General features: G+C 47.2%; 2 long non-coding RNA genes across 16 annotated transcripts in view; one reads left to right on the plus strand and one right to left on the minus strand.

The window, feature by feature from the left end:
* LOC142860632 (uncharacterized) overlaps positions 1-17,515 on the plus strand; it is a 21,747-nt gene continuing 4,232 nt past the window's right edge. For 4 of the 15 annotated variants that reach the window (XR_012912374.1, XR_012912370.1, XR_012912369.1 and 1 more), the window contains exons 1-5: positions 1-263; positions 398-537; positions 3,538-3,777; positions 6,504-13,926; positions 15,737-17,128. This is a non-coding gene — a long non-coding RNA (uncharacterized LOC142860632). Of the gene's footprint in view, positions 264-397; positions 538-3,537; positions 3,778-5,159; positions 5,332-6,503; positions 13,927-15,465; positions 17,129-17,515 lie in introns of all 15 variants that reach the window. The other 11 variants (XR_012912381.1, XR_012912376.1, XR_012912378.1 and 8 more) reach the window with 11 other exon arrangements.
* On the minus strand, positions 380-6,616 carry LOC142860634 (uncharacterized). The gene is made up of 3 exons (XR_012912384.1): positions 6,445-6,616; positions 4,298-4,369; positions 380-4,058 (listed from the first exon to the last, which is right to left on the minus strand). It is a non-coding gene; the product is annotated as an uncharacterized LOC142860634 (long non-coding RNA).

Below are 17,515 nucleotides of genomic sequence, written 5' to 3' on the forward strand. Positions count from 1 at the left end.
TTGGGGAGATCACAAAAAAAGAGACATGGAGGAACAGAGGAGAGAAGAGAGAAAGGACCAATTATTCACCCAGGCAAACCCCACTCCTGTCTCTGAAGCTCTGTAGAAGTTCATGGCAATTCTTGACTAAAATGTCCCTTCTCCCTAGATGGGCAGCTCCCATCCTGCCACTGGCTCTGGACTTTGTTTATCCCAGAGCGATAACCCTTCCTTTGGCTCTTTCTTGTGTTGCTTTTCCCCTGCACACTTTCCAGGACCACGTGGTGAGCCCCCCAACCCAAAGATTTAGGGGAATGTGTGGTTCTGAAATAGGAATCTCAGGAAAGGACTGGAATTGCTCTGCTGAGCCTTTTTCTAGCGCTTATAATGATTTATTTTATTTTGAATTCTTCTACAGAGTTCTCATGAGAAAACAGAAGTCAACCCCCAACTTTGACAGGTGAAGCCCTCTGGGAGGCTGGCTGGTGTAGGAGCCAAGACTGAGATGTCCTTCCAAACCAAGACCCGAACAGCTGAGGAGCTCCTGTTACCCAAGAAGTGAGTGACACGGACAGTTCTTCTGCCAGTTGGAGGCAGAGACGAAATCAGGCAAGGGAGGTGGTGGAGGCAAGGACAGAGGAGACAGGGCAGGTGGGAGGTGGGGGTGATAAGCTGTGACCATCCAGAAATCAGGGAGAAGGCAGTGGAATGCCCTGGTCTCTGACTATATCCCTGTTATGCCCTGGGGAACAAGGGTGGTTCCCACTGTGAGTCTCGGGGCGGCGGGGGGGACTCCTTGGTGATTTATCAGCTGAAATTATTGAGTCCCCTGAGATCATTAAGACACTCACAGAAAGGGACTGGACTGTTTGAAGGGAAGACACGCGCACACATGCTAGAAAGTGGAGTCTAGCCTAAAATTCTTTGATGCAGAATTTAAAAGGTACCAAGTCTGCCCCAGCTGAATTAGAAATGCATGCCCACTGAACTGTTCTTATTTCATCTTGGTTTTGTTCCTTGGTGCACTTTTCCAAAATGACTGTGGTACTGTTTTTAAAAGTTATTCTTAATCACAAATTTTTAATTGGTTTGAAAATTTTCAAGAATAAGGTTGAATTTCTTATATTTTATCTATCTATCTATCTATCTATCTATCTATCTATCTATCTATATATCTATATATCTATATATCTATCTTAGAGAAAGAGACCGAAGGATAAAGTCAAGGGGCTCGCCTTGGCTAACTTGTAGGGTGGGGGCGGAATTGAAATGAGAGACGGGAGGCCGTCAACCTTTCTCACACTGCTTACGTGTTCCATGAATGCGCACGATTGCGTGCGTTGTCACATGTTTAAGTAAATTCAAGAAATAAAACGTTTTTTCAAAACATCATATCTTGAAAAAACAAGGGTGTTATATTAAATCAAACACCTTTTCAATCAACATATTCTACTTATGCAAATATTTTAGCTGAATATTACTTAACTCTTCTTTTTTAAAATATTTATTTATTTATTGTGTATACAATATTCTGTCTGTGTGTCTACCTGCAGGCCAGAAGAGGGCACCAGATCTTGTTTCAGATGGTTGTGAGTCACCATGTGGTTGCTGGGGATTGAACTCAGGACCTTTGGAAGAGCAGGCAATGCTCTTATCAGCTGAGCCATCTCTCCATCCTATTACTTAACTCTTTAAAAGTTTTTTTTTGTATCATGTGTGTGTCATGTGATGTGTATTTGTGGCTGTGTGTCTGATGTGTATCTGTGGGCTGTGTGTATGGGGGGGCATGTGTGGAAGTCGTCAGGTTTGAGAACCAGAGCCTTCTCACCAGCCCTTACTCCATCAGCTCTTTAACGAATCCTTCCTGCTAAATGTACATGTCACATACAACAAAAGCCGAGCTCTGAACCTGTCTCCCCATATAAACAATGCAAGCCTTTCACATCACAATGGGGCTGCATATCCAATAGATTTATGTCCACAAATCAGACACTGGAACTAGAATTATAATCCCTTAAAGAACCTTCTGCTTTCCTCTATAAAGACAACTTGACAGGAAAGGTAAATAAACAATTTAGTAAGTATCCATGACATACCAGTCAGATTTAATAAATGTTTGTACTTACTTCAAATTTTTAAGATGAATCACAATAATAAAAACTATAATTCTCCCTTGCTTTCCTTTCAGTAACAGTAACTTTACCTTTAAGCTGGGGTTTGCTACATTCCTGCCTGGTGTTTCATTCCTTTATTCTATGGATAAATGAAGAAGGAAATGCACAGTCTTGCGTTTTGTTTTGTCCAGAAGGGAGGGTTTGAAGGATCCCAGACCTTTCATTTCCCCAAAGAAATCTTCAATCCCTTCTTTCTTAAATTTAATGTGTATGCATTTGTGTGAGTGTGTGTGTGTGGTGTGTATGTGTGTTTGTGTGAGTGTGTGTGTGGTGTGTACGTAGTGTGTGTGTGGTGTGTGTGGTGTGTGTGTGTGTGTGTGGTGTGTATGTGGTGTGCGTGTGTGTGTGGTGTGGTGTGGTGTGTGTGTGTGTGTGTGTGTGTGTGTGTGATGGTTATGCATGAGTCTCGGCAGAAATGCCTTGGCACAGTGTGTGTGACGATCAGAGATGAGCCAGCTCTCGGGGGTCTATTCTCTACTTCCACCATGGGGCCCTGAGGATTGGACAGAGGTCGTCAGGCCCATGTACCGAGGGCTTCTACCCACCAAGCCATCTTATCGACCCTGCAATGCCTCTCACATCTCTTCTCCCAAATTTAAGAGCCAGAAAACCCTTCCTCAAAACACTAATTAAGGGTAATTTATTAGTCAGATCCCAAGGGCCTTTCTCATCTTGAGACTGAACTGAGAAGACAAGGGAATACATCTTTTCCCCCTGTCGTTTCAGAGTATTACATGTTGATTTAGACTGTGTTTATAAAGAGAGCAAGATTAATTGTCTTATACAAAAAAAAAAAGTCTCATTAAACAGAGAGATGGATTGAAAGTTCGGAGTCCTTAAGAACCCAAAGAGCTAAAGGTGACGTTTAATTTAAACTGTGCCCTCTGGTGTCACTTTCTGAGCACTGCGCAGTATCACTTTCCTCGTCTTCTACATCAGTTTCATCAGCGGATCCCAGCTGAGCACACAGCTTGAACGGTATCACAAAGAGCCATTTTTAAAAACACTTTAAGGATGAGGAGTGGTGCATGTGGGCATGGAAATACCATGAAGATTCCACATGAAAGAGGGGATGTAGGAGACAGTTGTCACCCCAAGCGAAGCATAGCTTGGCTTAGACTGCTAGAAACCACTGTGAGCGCTAACTTTGGTGGTGTCCCTTTGGTTCTGTGGGTCCTTCCTTTGCCTTCCTAGAAAGGAGAAATGTTGGGCTGGCTCGGGCATTGTGAGCCCTGCCTTTGCCTTTCAATAGCCTGTGTAGATTCACAAAACACTGCCGCATGGGCTCTTCTTCCAACCGGCCCTGCAAATGGCCCTCAGGGATGGGTCCATGCTCCGGGTTTTGACCCCTTACCGAAGTTCATCTAATGGTTTTGCTGTGCAGGTGGAGCTGAAAGTCACTGGCCTAGATGGTGTCTGAGGATTCTCACAGGTGGAACATGGACCGACCTGTTCACAGAGACTATAAACAAGACTTGGTGACAGTGGAGGGGTGGCCTTTTCAAGTGCAATCAGAACAAGACTGATTCTTGCCTGTTGGTCACGTTGGCCTCGTCACTGGTCTGGAAGCTTCCTGGGAGTAAAGACTACGTTTTGCCAACTCCTCCCATGCCATTGGTATAGAGTAAGTACTCAATGAAGCGGTTCCTCCTTGCTATTTTAGAATGTGTTTCACCGGGGCACATAGGATTAATCGAGTGATCGAAATTTCATTGGTGGTCACCAGACTCACCAGCGATTGATTTTTGTTACCAGAATTTGCTATTCATCTAAAAAGAAAGCCTATCTGGGTCCAGAAAGCAGACCCAAGCTCAGTCTTAGAGTTCCTTTCGCTGGCAGATGAGGTCATAATGTCACGGGGCACAGTCACCGGCTTTCTGTTAGCTCAGACCCAAGGCCTCCAACCTGAAGTAAAGAAAAGTAGCTTATGTGAATTCACGGTTTAGAGGTTTTAGTCTAGGACTGGGGAGACCCATTGCTTTCGGGCCTCTGATGGGTACATCATGGCATGAGCACATGGCATAGCAAGACAACTCACCATGTGGTTGGGATGTTAAAAAAGTGAGTGGAGGAGAAAGGGGCTGGCATACCCCCAGTGACTGGAAATCTTCCCACTGGGTCCCACATTTCCAAGATTCTCCTACCTCCCAGGGGCTACTGTGCTGGACAGCAAGTCTTTACTCCATGGGCCTTGGGGCCCGTTCCAAACCATATCCCTGAGGGGGCACAGAACATAAGTTAGATAGTGTTAGTGACCATTTTTATCAAGATCTGAAGTTCCATTGGCCATTTCCACATCTCGGACCCAGATCATGTGTCCGGAGACTGGACAACATGCTGGACCCCCAGAGATACATTGATGTGTTCCCCTTCCCAATTCCTCTTCCCCAGCACTCACTGGAGCGACCACCAGACCTCTGTGTTTACTCTCCCCGTTACCACAACACACAGTATCCCAAGTGTCAGATATTTTGCTGCTTGCTAATGGCACAAGGAGAGAAGCACGTTAATCCCCTGAGGAAGGTCACCCCAGAACACTCTGCAAGACGGCCTTGCCTGGAGAGCTGCCCGGTGCACAGCTAAGCCCTTCCTTCTTGCAGGCTTGCTTACGGAGGTGGCACCTGCTGACCTTGCGTGTTTAAGAGCCTCCTATTTTGAGGGCTCTAACGCTCTGCTCCCCACCTACAATTACCACAACTAAAAATAATTCTGAGAAGAGTCTTCAAGGGGGACTTGGTGCCTGGACTGTCCTCCTCCTATTTTGGTGCCGTGTTTCAAGGCAGCATCACCCTTGCTGCTACGGAGCAGCCCATCACCAGTGAGATGGAGTAGTTCACAGGGGATGGAAGCTCTGTGGTTATGTCTCCTTCCACCAGAAAGGGTACCCATAGAGGTGTTCCAGATAGTTTTATCACTCCTTAGCCACCATGTGCGGAAACAGCATCTTCCTAGACATCGGCCACCATGCATCTTTCTGATTGTAATGTAGGTTTCCATCTCCCCCAGCTAATGTGGTCCTTCCACCTCCAGCGGTGTGACTGAGGAGCTACTGAGAAAACCCAGGCTGAGAAAACTTCGGGTCGTCCATGAAGGGACATAGACTAGATGCAGGGAAACAGTTTTCACAGGACCTCATGCCTATGTGGAATCTACTCTTAGGATCTACAAGAAGTTGAAGGTATCACTGGGCAGTGGTGGCGCATGCCTTTAAGCCCAGCACTCAGGAGGCAGGTGCAGGAAGATCTATGTGAGTTCGCAGCCAACCTGGTCTACAGAGTGAGTTCCAGGACAGCCAAGTCTACACAGAGAAACCCTGTCTCAATAGACAAAACAAAACAACACCAAAACCTAGTCACCGTGGTCAAATCAGGGAGTGGGGTTGATGACCTGGTATATACAAGAGATAGGTTTCATTCTCGAACCTTTGGTGCTATTTTAGACTGTTTCTTTATCCATAAAATAAGACAGCATCCCTTCATGGTCACATGACCTGTTGAGTCCCTTCTTTAAAAACCATTAAGTCTAACTAAACAGGGGGAGGGGCATCTTATTCTTTTTTCTCTCTAATCCTTTGCTTTTTCTTCACTCCTGTTGGTGAGTTAGAAACCTTCCCTTTGCAGCATGGATAGAATAATGGAATAGAATTTCCCGCACTATGAAATCTCCAGGCCCATGATTATAACCCTTGTGCATTGTGAAGTCTTTTCTAGTAGAGGATTTGTAAATTCTATCACACACCTCCCTGCCTTCTCTCTACACATTTCCAATGCGGTTCCCATACCTTAACAGGCACCTATTAAAAGTTCAGTAACTTTAGCGTATTCACAGAAATGTGCACCCGTCGATAGCTGCTTAAATTTAGAACATTTTAACACCCTCCAGCAAAGCCCTCTCTGCTAGGCGGCACCTTCCAGTCTCCCCTCCCCTCACCTTCTGGCACCCATTCATTAGACTTTTGTTTGTGGAGCTCTGCCTGGTCTGGACATTTTACTCAGGTGGAATCATATGCCGTGTGCCCTTTTTTTCCTAAACAGTGCGGACAGTGGTCCTTGCCTGCCTTGGGTGCCTTAGCTACTTGGTGTTGAGGCGACTCTGCTCACCATAACCTCAGAAAGATGGGCCACTGTCTACGTCCCCATCACATTGCCTGGGATCTGTTGTCAGGCCATCAAGTGACCTCTTGAATAGATCCTGTGATCCTAACGTCTTGTTTTAGTCAGAGTTTCTTCCCTCACACCACATTTTTTTTTTTTTGCATGCTTGTCCTGTTAGGGCATAAACTACATCAAACCTGCGGCTCCCAATGTGATTCCACCATGGACTTCTTCCCTGTTTCTCTCTTTCTCCTAGGGTGATACACCGACGGAGATGCCCTCTTCTTCCTGCTGTCTTCAGTACCTGTGTCATTCGCTCATCTCAGTTCCATCCTAGCAGTGCGCCCCCCTCCAAGGATGTTGCCATCGCTCTGATTTAATCGGCATTAAATCCTTTGATTCCCCACATCCTTCCTCTGCCATTTCTTAAAATAGTCTGTAGCACTCAAGTCAAGGATCCTATTGACCTCCCTGTCTCTGATGCTGCATCGTCCTGCAGGAACCCTCTCGCCTATTCTCCTTAAGGGGCACATATAATCAAAACGCTCTTAAATGAGAACCTGCAGGTCGGGTGGTCCAGGCAGCCCTGAAGTCAATGGGGCAGGCTGTTCCGGGATCGTCTGAGTGCCTGCTAGGAAGAAGGGGTGTTTGATATCTTGACTGCTTTGGAAAGTGAGTCCCTGTGATTGCTTTATTTGTCTCTTGGAATGGGTTGAAGACAGAAGAGTTGGATTGGGGCCATCACCACAGTGCTGGGTTCTTGTCACAGCTCCTACAGGAAGCCTTATGGTTTGAGTCACCTTGGCAGGGAGAGGGCTCCAGGGAGGGAGCACGGACTGGGCAATGTGGATTTGAGATTTGGGAACAGTTCTCAAGAGAGACATGGGGTTGTGATCACCCTTGCTAAACACTTGGGTCATTATGAACCTGGAGATGTCACAGTGGTTCAGTCTCTCAGAGAAAGACTTTTGTAGGTTATGCCTTGGACTAGCAAAAGGATGTTGTGTAGAACAGGGCACAGGAGGCTCATGAGAACATCTTCCCAAGGGACAAGATCTCCCATACTGAGCAGGAGCCATTGGTGAAGACAAAGGGAACGGTTATCAGGGCAGACCCAGCAGAAGTGCTGTGCGTTTTGACATTCGCCATGCTTGCAAGTAAGGAGAGAGCACGTGGAAGACACGTTATGGGATGAGAGAACAGAACCCACCTTGAAGATGTCACGGTCATCCCTGGTTGTAGATGGGAACCAGAAAAGCATTTAAACTCAGACTGGCAAACTAGCGGACAGGGCACTCCAGGCTTAAGGAAACCCAGGTGTTTAAAACCAAGGCAGTGTGCTTGGCCCGGGAGCTCATCTTTTCATCTGTGGCCCTGTGCTGCCCTCTGCTGGCACTCTCCAAAAGTGCAACTTAGTTTTAAAGGCTGCAGGTGCCCTTAGTATTTAGCTTTCAGGGCCAATTATACTCACCTGCGTGAACCAAGTCAGGCTGTGATGGAAGTAAAATGAAAGAAGTCAGCATATTTCATGCTTCTGTCTTGTCCGATCATCAGCCCTTGGGAACGTCTGTTTCTAACAGACAGGATTGTGTGGAACCTTTTATCAGCACTGTGGCTGGATCCTAGGGTGGATACTGCAAGTATTCAGGTTACAGATGAAGATACAGAGGCACATAGAAAATGCTTCACCCTTAAGAAATGCCTATCACAGTCAGTTCCCAGCGCCACAAACCTGTTGAGACATAGCTTTGTGCTCCACTCCCACCCCAAGCAGAATGGACAAAGAAAGATGGTTTTAAAGTATGTGTTTAAATAAACACATTACTCTGTATGTTTTTGAAATCTGAGACGAAATTCTAGATGTGCTGTTAGCCTGGCATGCAGAGATGCCAGCCACAGGGTGAAGGGAATAGGATGCAGGCGTGAGAACTCGCTCACCTCAAGAGGACACAGTCTCTGAGGAGGAAGCGGCTGTCTGGTGGGCCTGGAAGAGCCAGGAAGGCAGTTTTGTGCCGAGGGTAGATTTGAGCTCTTGTGGCCTCATGAATACAATGGCCTACAGAGGCAGAACATTTGAGGAGAGGTTTGGTCTGGGGTTCAGTGCAGGATCACACAAGAGAGTTAGGGGTGGCTGGAACTCCAGACTCCAGAGCCTCTGTGTTAACCTGCTTCTTCTTCCTGCAGCTGAAGGCAGTACCCTCTCTAGCCTGTAGGTGGCAGCTTAGGCTCAGCTTGGTTTTGGTACCCACCTGCTGGGAATCGCTTTCAGCTGGAGATTTGTGAGTATTACACGATACTAACTCGTGGGCACTGTGCCTCAGAGACTCTGATTTAGTTGATCCTGTGTATGACCAGAGCAATTTGTTGTTGTCGTTGAGTCTTTGGTTGCTTGCTTGCTTTCTGAAGCAGGTACTTGCTGGGCTGATTCTACTAGTCTCTAAATCCTGGATTCAAGCAATCATCCTGCCTCAGCCTCCCAGGCAGCTGGGAGTAAGAGTGGATGCCATGGTGCCCGACCATGAACATTAGAGTTTACAAAGCTCCCTAGATGGCTCTCCACTAGGACGGGGAATGGCAGTGTGCACACAGGGCCTTCAGCTCCTGTGCGTTCGGTGGACAGCTTGTTTGACTCCCTTTCACCTCTACCTCTGCAGTGGATCCTGAGTCCACAGGGAAAAAAAGGAGAGTCATGAGCTGAAGTATCCTGTGGAGGATGGAGAATACACTTCAGACAAGAGAGAGAGCGGGAGAGGTTCTTCTCAGACGGAGAGACAAGGGAGCCCTAAGGGAGCCTGTGCAGTGGTGAAAGGCATTTCACTCCCTGAAGAAAAGAATTAAGCTGTGTGAAGGGCGAAGGAGTGTTCCAGAAAGCAAGAAAACATGCCTCTTCTATGAACCAGCGCTTTAATGTATCCTAGTGGAGGCACTGTGGGTTTGGGGGCTTTGGGAGAACCTGGCCAGGGGTGACAGGGAGGGGGTGGTACAGTGGAAGTGGCTTCCCAGGGACAGTGGGGTCTTCCTAGGCAGACATATACCCTGAGAGACGTTAGATACTGCAAGTGGTCAACTCTTCCCAATGACCCCATGCAGCAAAATGGTGGCTGCCCTGAAATCCTCCCTAGCCCAGGGCCCTCACAAAGAGAAAGGGAACATGCTCAACAGCAAGGGCATCTGTTGCCATAGTAACTCAAAACATCAGAAACAGGCCCACTGTCATGACCTAAGCCTCCTTGGGCATAGCCTTCAGGGGAGCCAAAAATAAAAACTTAATACTCAAAACTCCATGATGAACAAAATTAAAATTTAGCAGGATCCCTATGGCCAGCTTTTCCTTTTTACCTCAAATAGAATACCCAAGAGTACTGCATTCTGATAAATGCAGGCTGAGGTGGTGGGTAGCCTTTCCCTGTCTTCCCTTTTCTTGCTGGAGCCATCTACACAGGCCTTGGCACCTGAGGAACTGTTATCACTTCTGATGTGCCCCCCCCCCCATGGGAACTGTGTGCCTGGCGGATCGGTGGCGCCACCTAGTGGGAGAATCTAGCACCAAGCAGACAAAGATGAGGCCAGCACAGTCCAGGAGCCTCCATCTTCAGAGCAGGTGTGGGAGGCAGTGCTTAGGGACATACGCGGTGCCAGCTGATATGGGGAGGATGGAAGACTGTGTGGACAGACAGGTCAGGAGGTCAGGGTGTAGGTAGGCAGGGTGTCCTCAAAGTAGAAAAGTCTTGTGACCCAGTCTTGCCACCCCATCAGTGGAGTGAGAGGGACGATGGAGCCCACATCTCTAACTTTCACAATCTTTACTTCACCTCGTTGGGACAGATTTGAAAAATCAAGTGCTTAGAGTCTTGGAAAATCTGGGGGTGGGGTAGGGGTCTCTGGGTAGGCACTGGAAATGCAGGGATCAGTAAGACAGAGAGTAGGGTGCTACTCAAGGGGAAAGGGCAGTGCTAAAGGTGTTCTAGAAGCTGGGCCTGACATCACAGTTCTATAATCCCAGCTGCTGGGGGTAGCTGAGGCAGGGGGATGGAAAACGCAAGGCCTGGGAAGCTACAGAGTGAATTCAAGACCAGCCCGGACAGCCTTGTCAAAAAAAATAAAAGTGAAGACAGAGGGTGGGGATATTGCTACCTGTCTGGCATCTGGGAGGCCCCGGAAACAATCCTCGTGATTGAAGGCAGGAGTTGCTCCTAGAAACAAGTCAGAATGTCCACCAGTGGCTGGGCAAGTGCGAAGAGACAGCCTTGGCAGTATTTGAATTTCGGCAAGTGGAAAGTGAGTCAATTTGTGGGGAAGCAAAGGCTAGCATTGCCTTCAGACCCAGGTGGGACCCAGGTTGAGTGTCCTTCTGAGGCGAGGGTGCTGGACCAGTAGAAAGAGAGGCCACCGGGTGTTTTGGCAGAACTGTGGCAGGTCACACAGGCCTAAGGAGGCCTCTGTTGATCTGCACAGACTCAGCTGTGATACCGTTTGCCCTGGACACTGTATGTAGTTTCCAATTTACTGTGGTTCAATTTATTCTAGTGAGAAAACAAAAATGTGTTAAGTAGAAATCATATTTGAAGATTCTGGTCCTTTTCTCAACTGTCAACATGACCTATGACCCTTTCCATGCAGAGTGGCAGCAACGAGCCATAGTTCCCAGTGAGCCCCGTTGCCATGAGGGAGGTGACCGGCCCTACAGTGTCCGAGGCAACCAAGCTAGAACATCTGCTGGATTGGGCTATTAAACACACGCTCAGCTTCTCTTGTTTTCCGTTTACAACGGGTGTGGTCTGTGTGCTCAAACAGCTAGTGAGCCATCTGCATCTCAGAGCATGGGTTGTTTGCTTTTAATATGTCTATGTATTTGTTTATTTGTTTTTTATTGTTTTTCAAGACAAGGGTTTCTTTGTGCAGCCTTGGCTGCCCTGGGACTTGCTCTGTAGACCAGGCTGGCCTCAACTCACAAAGATCCGCCTGCCTTTGCCTCCCCAAGTGCTGGAATTAATGGTGTGTACCACCACCCCCAGATTTTATTTATTTATTTATTTATTTATTGATGATTTTATACATGTTTACAATGTTTTTTATTTACCAAACCTGAGGCAGAAGGATGGAAAAGTCAGGGACACTGAGTTCAAGGCCAACCTGAGCAACTCAGTGAGACCTTTAAAAGATTAAAACAGAAACGGGGTCTAGCTTGTCTCCTTCCCACCTTCCGTCCTTTCCTTGTCTGTCCTTCCTTCTTTCTGTAACACACCGAGTCCACTTAGTGCTGTCTGGTGGAATACTGGCTGACCCTATTGGTTTGAGTAACTACAGCAGCCAGGAGTTCCCAGGGTCAACACTGCCATGTCATATTCAGAAGCCAGAATTTCACCACGATCCTCTCCATTCTCCGGCCCCTACGTTCTTCTCACTCTCTCTTCCACCATGGTCCCTGAGACTTTGGGGCTGGGGGGCCTATCGTAGATGCCTCCATTTAGAGCTGAGTACTCAAAAATCATTTATTCTCAACACTTTGATCAGTTACGAGTCTACAGTAACTGCTACTCATTACGGGTGAAGTCTCTCTGGCCACGGTTGAGAATAACACTAATATACACATTGAAAAAGCAGTTCAACAATATGTCCAATCAGCAAAGCGCCGGTAGTGGGGTTTCTCCCGCTACAACCTCCTGAGCTATGGGCATTTGACCCAGTTTACAGTGCCAGGTCTCAAGTCCGATCAGAAAGTGGTTGGTTAGCCCCATAACCTTCATACTGCTTGCACCAGTGGGCATATAGCTCTTGCCCAAAAGATCAGTATTACAGCATTCAGGGTTCCCTGATGGGCAATGCTACTAGGAACTTTTCTCCCCCAAGGGCCTGCATGGCACCTCCTGGCCAGCAGGGAGGAAGTTTTCAGGGCAGGTCCATTGAGGTTCATTGAGTTCTCTATGTCCCACAAACAAAACGTACTGTGTCTTCAGCAATAGGGTCTTACCAAACGGTAACGGTGGAAACCAAGAGCTTCTGTTGTTTTAGTGGTGTCTGTGGCCTTCCTGACCAATAACTCCTAGAGGAATATTCCAAGCCTGGCACAGATTTTAATTTAATAACCTGTATTTTCTTGGGAAAGCTCTGTCCACCCATGAAGGTAGGGTATTTGTGTTCAAAGTCCTTTTCCTTTATTTTTTTTTTCATTTATTTTTTGCCACCATGTAGTGTGTTTCCATAATGGTTTTACATAAATCCTTAGTTTTTTAAGTTTTTATTTCATGTTCGCTGGCATTTTGCCTGCATATATGTCTTATGTGTCTGTATGAGGATGTCGGATCCCCAGGAAGTAGAGTTACAGACAGTTGTGAGCTACCATGTGGATGGGGCCTCTGGAAGAGCAGCCAGTGATCTTAACCGAGGAGCCACCCCTCCAGTCCACCCTTGAGATTTGATCAACCCATACCCTCTCCTCCTGTTCATAGTCCATCCTTACTTGAACCTTTAATCTCCAGTATTCCTCTCTCCTATTTTCATATTACAAGAGATTATGGGTCCCTCATTCCACCAGCCTTTAAAACCCGAAGGGTGAATTCAATGAAGTCATGAAATGTACTAAGAAGCTTGTCAAAATTGTTCTTTTCATATAGAGTAATGATTCAGAGTCAAACTGTCTTTTTAATCTCCGGAGCTAGCTCAGGACGGCTTATGCCACAGAATTACTATTAATATTTTCTTACAGAGATGTCAAGAACCACAAAAAAAAAAAACCATGTGCATTTCTTAGCTATGTTTCAGACAATGAAGCAAAGACAGTAGATTACTCAGGATTATGAGACGAGACAGACCCCGAAAGGAGGAAGCAAGGACATTAATGTCTTGCTCAGTCCCAAGCACTCAGGCCTGGGTCAGGGTTTGGAGGTTCAGCTTAGAGAACTATTCTCACGACAGGCTATAGAAGACCTACAGAAGTCACTATCTCTTGTTTGCTAGTACCCATCCCAGTTTCTGGGTAGCTAGGCTAGCTCTGCCCTCTGATCCCTCCCTGAAGAGCGCAAAGGAGATAGGTTTCTGTAAAGCACCCTAACAAAAAGGCTCCCTCTACTCACAGGGATGAGGTCACAGTGATTTTCCATAAGAGATTAGCTTTTATTCTGTAGTGTCTTGAAGACACGGGGCTGTCTGCTTATGCTTCTGCTGACCAATATTAATAGCATCAGATCTAATCCTTTGCAGCTATGGACCACATATCACATAGCAGATCCCGTTAATGTGGGGATGCTAAACCTGGAACTGATTCACCTCTGCTCCCTGTCTGCCCTCTTTCCTGTGGGCTTCTGGGCGTAGCCTGTGATTGACAAGTACTTCGCTCCTCATCAGCTGAGAGGAGGGCCCGTGTGTGCCAGTCCCAGATACCATGAGTCTTTACCTGTATGATGAGGCCTGGATCCCCAAGGCCAATGGGCCCTAGGAATACAGGAAAGGGAGACCTGTATCTATCTTAAAATGGATCATCGAAAGGCTGGATTGTGCCCCCAAGAAATGTGCCGGGAAACCTTGGGTCTTCACACCTGTTGCCCCGGGACAGAGACCCCAGGCCCAAAATAGGTGCAGCTGCTGTCGTCTCACCCAGGGCAAAGGCTGAGCCATATTTGGAAAAGAATATTTGTCTCTCTTCCCATCCTCCTGCCGTCCCTGCTCTGAGGATTGAAGATGTGAGTTCTTTCTCTCCTTCTTCTAGCTCGCTTCCCAAGGGATTCCGGCTCCGATTTCCCAGTTCTGGGCAACAATGGGCACCTGGTAAATGGCGGATGTGTGAAAGCACAGACCCGAAATGCCCGGTAGCTGAGCTTGTCGGGCTGGTCCCCCATCTGAGGTTCTCACCCCAGGCCTCCTCTCTGATACTTGAGCTTGGCTTCAGGGGCCCCTTGTTTGAGAAGCCAGCAAAATGGAGTTCATGGTTAAGACTGTCTCAAAACCTGTAAAGATTCGCTTCTGAACGGTGTTGTCTCTTCCTTACTGATAAGGAAGTAGAGAGAAGGGGTTTTCCCATAGGGCAAGTATTCTTTCCACCTTTCCCTTAGACTTTTCCTACTAAGAATGGGATTTGCCAAGGGCATTGTGTGCCTGCTGTGTAGAAAGCCTCTTGCTTGTGGCTAAAGCCTTCCTTTTGGTCTTTGTAAAACTCTGTAGGTGTGCCTGTGTCACGGGGGGTGGGGGGGTGGGGGGGGTCATTTCTTCTTGTCTTTACTTGGGTACTTATTTCCTGTGGCCTGTCAAGGTTCTGTCTTATTTGCCTTTGTACCACAGGGTTATACACTGTATGCTCACCGGGAAGCCCTAGTGCTGTGAAATATTCATTTAAAACGTGTTACATTTGTTGATTAAATAAAATTAACCTGGGGTCAGGAGGCTGAGCCAGCAACTAGCTGACAGGAAGTGGTAGGGAGGAACCATGTGTAGCTAGGGTTCCTAAGTGGGGGCTGAGCAGAAGGACACCCAGTTTTGGGGTGGGGAGAGGAAGTGAGCTACCTGGTATCCAGCCTCTCTGAGCTAGCAGAATTTCACCTCAGCCTTTGAGTCCTGGGTTCTATGGAGGATTAGAGATCTAGATAGAGCTCCCTTTAGCAGTCAGGATAGAGCTGCTTCCTAAGGGAACAGAATTGCCTCCTGGCTACGGTCAGTGTGGCTGAACCCTGCTGGTAGCTGCTAAGTTGCAATTGCCGGTTAGGAGAGCAGTGGCTGAAGGGGCAGCTAGTGGATTCAATGAAAAACTACACCCTAAAAGATAGAAGTGCTTCATTGTCTTCATGAAAGTTGGATCTTCTCTTAGCAAATCTGGTGTCGGGATCTTCTCTGATGGGAGCCCGAGGGGGTCTAACCCTTGCTCACCTCACCCCAAAGTTTCCCCAAAGAGAACCTTGTCTCCGTTGTTAGAACATGCCCTTCAGTGGGGGCTCCTTGCTCCTCCGGGTCATAGATAGTCTGACCATCTTGATTAAAAATAGCCAGTACCATCCTGGGCTTCTAGCCCCAGCGGCCTGCAGCAGAGAACACAAGAGCCTTTGGAATGTCTCAGCAGAGCTGGGGTAACCAGATCTCTGCTCTGATCCAGCAAGCACTCTCAGAGCCTCTGGGCCTCAGCTGTTTTTAGCAGTGGGATTAGAGGGAGGGATGCAAATAGGCCTGGATGTTCTGGGAGGCTTGCTCTTGCCCCCCATAGTCTGAGCTACATTTGCTTAATTAAAACTCAGCTGTTGGAGTGACCCAGGCGTGGAGAAGTGAAAAGCTACCCTCGCCAGCTGCCGGTGGCTGCAGGTGGCCCCGTCTCCCCACATAAGGACATGTTACTCCTATTAGAAACTGGTCCCTTGGTTCCTTAAGAGGGGGCCATCTGTCAATCATAAATCAAGCTTATGGCCACTCCAAATAAAGATGTCTGCCGTCCCAGCTGGCCATCCCTTTAGACTTGACACTCCTTTTAAAAATTCTATTCTTGAATAGATATTTCTTTTCTCATTAAAGAAAATACAAAAGGTAATAAAAAAATAGAAGAAATCTACTGCTCAGAGATTTGCCACTCAATAAAGAACTCAGCAAGTCAGAAGTTTCTGAATCATTTGAGGATTCCAGAGAGGGAAAATCAATCAATTCTTTACCTAGCCACCAGGAAACAATAATAAAAGAGAAAAGTGGGGTTGTTCAAGAAATGGAAAGTAATTAGGAACAGTCCTTACAGTTTGGAGACAATGGGATTCCACCCGAGACAAAAAGCTGGCAGGGGCAATGCCCTCAACCTCTTCATCATGATCTGGGGCTCATGCAGAAGCAGCTGCAGATGTCACACAGGAGCTAATGACCATCCTGTCCCAAGGAGTGACCCAATGGTCTGAGCGAGGGAGAATCCCAAAGATGGGGTGCAGCATGCCGCTGACCGGCGGAAGGCTGACGGTGCAGAAACTGGAATCAGAAAAAAAGCCAGCGCATTTCTGGATCTGTCAGCCCCTCCTCCTTGCAGTGCTTCACCTGAGGGTGGGGCTGCTGCTCCCGTGGGCGGGCTCTGCAGGGGAGTAAAAGCGCCTTGGAATCTAAAGATGACTGCAGCTCTGCTATTTTGACCTTGGTTACCACGCGTCTTCTCTTCTTCTCCTGAAGTAAGCAGGAATAGCAAGGCCCATCTCGTCACTGTTTAATCTTTCCACGGTTATGTGAGAAAGTGCCTGCGGTTTTTGCGGTGGGAGTTCGGTCATGGTGGCTGAGCTCATCCTGGTCTCCCTTGCCAGGGCAGGCCGCCCCATCAGTCTTGTGTGGCATGGCTGTTCTTCCTTTGGAAAGAGACTTCTTCTCCTGTGTTTCCCTGTTCACTAACAGGGATGATGTCTTCTGTAACGGAGGGCACCCTTTGCTTCGCGGAATAAGAAAACTGATAAAATTCATGATAATAGTAACTCTCAGAAAATTTTTTTTTCTATCTATATCAGTCACAAAATCACTGCCTAGCACCAGGGTGGCTTCCAGAAGCAAACTGTGCTTTTGTATGAAATGCCACATTTCACTGGTGAGTGGACAAGGAAGATCCCACAACCCCAGAGACTATCTGAGGTGTGGTATGGTATGTGTGGGCACGCGCGCATGCGCGCATGTGGCTCCATCCTGCATCCGACACATCAGGAGCGTCTCCGGTGAATCCTCAAGTACTATCAGCATGTTGACGTCGAGCAAAGCTTGCTCACTCTCCCTTCCTTTCTCATCTACAAATGTTGTAACACGAACCTGTGAAAAAATAAGGACTGGTTCCGAAACAGAATCACAGTGGCAGACCCTCCCCTAAGGATGCAGGGGAATATGTCTCTATGTTTTAACTTTCATACTATTCCGGTCATAACAGCTTCTTGAGCGAGCCAGATGGCTCCTTAGGTAAAGGCACTTACCACCTACCTTGATGGCCTGAGTTCAATCCCCAAGGCCCACATAGTGGAAGAGAACCGACTCCCACAGTTTGTCTTCTGACCTCCACATATAGGCTTTAGGCACACACAGACACATACATATGTGTGTGTGTGCATACGTACATGCACACATACATACACAATAATTTTTAATAGAGCATAATTAATGTTAATTTTTTAAAAAACATCCTTACAGTGCAATTGACTGATAGGCCTGTTAAATCTTACATATGCATAGGCCCCCATACTATTCTGTATTTTTATATGCACTGTATTTATTTTTTAAACCCTATCTATTATTTGCTCAGATGAGGTCCCCATATTGTGGACTTACTGGTTGCGACTTTTATCCTTG

The sequence above is a fragment of the Microtus pennsylvanicus genome, chromosome 11 (genome assembly GCF_037038515.1).
Source record: "Microtus pennsylvanicus isolate mMicPen1 chromosome 11, mMicPen1.hap1, whole genome shotgun sequence".
Classification (NCBI taxonomy): domain Eukaryota; kingdom Metazoa; phylum Chordata; class Mammalia; order Rodentia; family Cricetidae; genus Microtus; species Microtus pennsylvanicus.